Raw genomic sequence first — 3,290 nt, 5'->3', positions numbered from 1 at the left:
TTATGCCCAGGTGTTTGCCATATAGCTTGATACAAAACCATGTCCTGGAAAACTATAAGCCAATCTAATTTATAGAAATAAACTGAGTGAGAATCATTATTTTTTATTGGTACCACTTAATGTGAAGAAAATGCACATTTTCCAAAAATATGGAAAAAACGTTCCATTTGCCTTATTGGGTCCAAATGTTAGGTTTAAATTATTTTACTATGCAAACTTTCTTTCATATCTTGGCAGTAGTGATTTCCATTTTTATTCCTTTGGTATCCATAATCTTATGAGAATCAAAAACATATGCTTTGAGATCACTGGACAGCTCCTCCTCCCACATTTTAAAAATGCACAAGGAAGGTTATTGCTCTGGTAGCAAAAATAACAGGAACGCTATGGGAGAAAATGATGAGGACAACGAGGCTGAATGGGAAAGAGGTTCAAAAGGTGCATTCTGGTTTTCATGCTTTTGATTTGCAAGTCATTAAGCTGGAAGAGCCCCTGCCTCCTGCTGACTGCCACTAGGAATGTGATTTTTTCTTCTCTAATAGAGGATTGCTTATTCAGTGCTCCAGGTTGGCAATATTGGAGGAGAAGAGGGGATCTGGCTTTTCCAGGGCTCCTTGAGATGGGGTGCTTGTCGCCCCCCGGGGAGTAGGCCCAGAGTGGCTGGACTTCTGGCCTCCCTTTGTCTGCAGGAGGAGGGTGTGTTTGGCGGGGAGGCAAAAGCATCTTAAAAGTTTCGGTCTCAGGAATTTCAGGCTGACAGAGAAGTCAGTGGAGAGGTGAGTGCTTTGTGTTCACTCCTGAACAAAAAAATTATTAGGATAAAAAAAATAGAGAAGAGTCAGATATTGAAATGTGACGAAAGGCTCTTTTGCAGCCCACGCTGAGAGCGATGGCATCTCCCGGGACCGCTGGCGGAGGTGCTTCGAGACCAAGGGCGAGAGAAATCCCTACCACAAGAAGCAGAAGTATGGGCTGGGACACCCCACTGCCACCACTAAGCTTGGCATACCCTGCATGCTCAGGGAAGCAGGAAGAAAGTACGAGGCCTTGAGGCTGGACGTGGGGAGCTTCTCCTGGGATTCCAAGTGTTCTACGCACAAAACAAGGATTGCTGGCATCTGCGATGCATCCAGCAATGAACTGGTCGGCCCCAAGACCCCGGTTCAGAACTGGATTGTGCTTATTGACAGTGCTCTGTACCCACAGTGGAGCGAGCCCCGTGACACCACAAGAAGGGGGCCAAGCTGACTCCCGAGGAGGAAGAGATTTTAAACACAAAACGATCAAAGAAAATTCAGAAGAAATATGATGAAAGGAAAAAAGAATGCCAAAATCAGCAGTCTTCTGGAGGCATGGTTCCAGCACGGCAAGCTTCTGGCATGCCTGGCTTCAAGGCCAGGCCAGTGTGGCCAAGCAGATGGCCACGTGCTAGAGGGCAAGGAGCTAGAGTTCCATCTGAGGAAGATCAAAGTCCAGAAAGGCAAATAAATCTTCCTCTCTTCCATCTTTGGTCATGTAAAGAAGGTGTTTATTGTTAAAAAAAAAAAAAAAAAGTAATGAAAGGAAGGTGGGAACGGTGTCAAAGGGGAATGGAAAGAGCGGATGAGGGGCTCAGCGTCCCTCAGGGGTAAGAGGTCAAGGGCCTTGGTGGCCTTGCCCCATGAACTGGATCGTAGTCCAGACCTGGCATGGTACAGAGCGCTCACTGGCTGCTCAGTCAGCCAGGACTCATGTTCCCAGAAATACGCCATGTCACTCTCTGCCTCCTCCTTTGTATTTGCCGTGTTTGTCCTCCCTGGGACTTCGGCCTTGCTCAGTACACAGAGCTGTATACTCCAAGTTTCGTCTGTCCCCAAATCCGTGATTAGTGAACACGTGTTTTAATCCACAGATCCTTCTTACACTTCTGGAGCACACTTGCTACTTTTGATCCTCAGTGACATTCAAAAAACTCACTCTTTCAAAATTGATACAAGCATCTTATTCTCTCTGAAACCCTACCTGATGTCCCCAAACCAATCTATTTTGTTTCTTTTTTGAGGCCCCCTGGGGAGGGGGACCAATAATTATTGCCCTCATTCTTCTGTATCATGCTTTCCTTTCTACAGGTCTGGGAATTCTACACATAAACTCCTTGAGGGCAGGAACTGCCTTTAATTACCCTGCCTTTCCACACATTTCAGCACATAATAGGGGCTGAGTAAATGTTTTTGAATGGATGAATGAATGGCATTCATTCATCTAAGCCCTGACTGGTTGCAAAGATGAGTAAAAAATGTACTTCATTCGCAAATAGTACAGTGGAAGTACTATACATTTTTTTCATATTATACTATTAATTATATATTATATTATATTATACTATTAATTAGTCTGAGAGTGACGGGGAGTGCTTACAACTGTATGTTTAATAACCAAGTGGAGTAATGCAGACCCCCTTACATGAGAACTCCCTGACCCACGTTCCACACTTCCCTTGACTTTCTGACTTTGACTGTGGGTGTTAATCAGGTAGTTGAATGATCGTGGCATGACCATTAGATCATTTATCTCTGGAAATCGATACTGACTCTGCCGAACAAGACTTTAAAAATGCTGAGGGGAGGCGCCCTTAGCATTGGGGTACAGTGTCTCATTTGTTTGGGTGGGGAAGGTATTCAATGATCATAATACAGGAAGCAGGCTTGTGGCCACCTGTGCAGACAGATGGAAGAAAGGGTCCCACCAGGAATGCATTTCACTGCATCAGGACTTCAGTCTCTGAGGACATCCCCTTGCAGCTCCCAAAAACTCAGTCTCCAGAGACAAGTCAGATTTCCTCTCATTCATGGGTGGCTTCCTCTCCAGGGCCACGTCCTGCTCAGAACTCTCTTTATGAGGCTTAAAGGTAGAGCAGGTTCTTGCTCAGTAGACATGAGAGGCACATATTAGTAATCAACCAGAAATTTGGTTGATTTGGAAAATTGTTAAGTGCAGGGAGCTGGAAACTAAAGGAATTCCGTGTTGTTCTGGCCCCACCCACTCCCTATTATTAGCCTCAGGTGAGTTACTTAACTTCTCTGAGCCTCACTCCTTTTGCCGCATGGGAATCAAAATCGCATTTTTGCTCATCTTCCAGAATTGTTATGGAGATTGAATGAAACGAAGACTGGGCACTTACAATGACTAAAATACCAGTCTGTTTGGCTTCTTGTATCCCTAGGGCCTCACTGGGATCCTGGGACAGAGAAGGAGTTGATCCTTGGAGAAGCTGATGGCCCCTTGAGGGACAGAAGAGCATCAGAGTGTGT

At 45.2% G+C, this 3,290-nt stretch overlaps 1 pseudogene; it reads left to right on the top strand.

Moving 5' to 3' along the window:
* Positions 1–386: 386 nt before the first annotated feature.
* LOC123925625 lies at positions 387–1,488 on the top strand (annotated as a pseudogene).
* The last annotated feature ends 1,802 nt before the right edge of the window (positions 1,489–3,290 follow it).

Source organism: Meles meles, chromosome 15 (assembly GCF_922984935.1).
Source record: "Meles meles chromosome 15, mMelMel3.1 paternal haplotype, whole genome shotgun sequence".
NCBI lineage: Eukaryota > Metazoa > Chordata > Mammalia > Carnivora > Mustelidae > Meles > Meles meles.
This window is presented reverse-complemented; position numbering and strand designations above follow the sequence as displayed.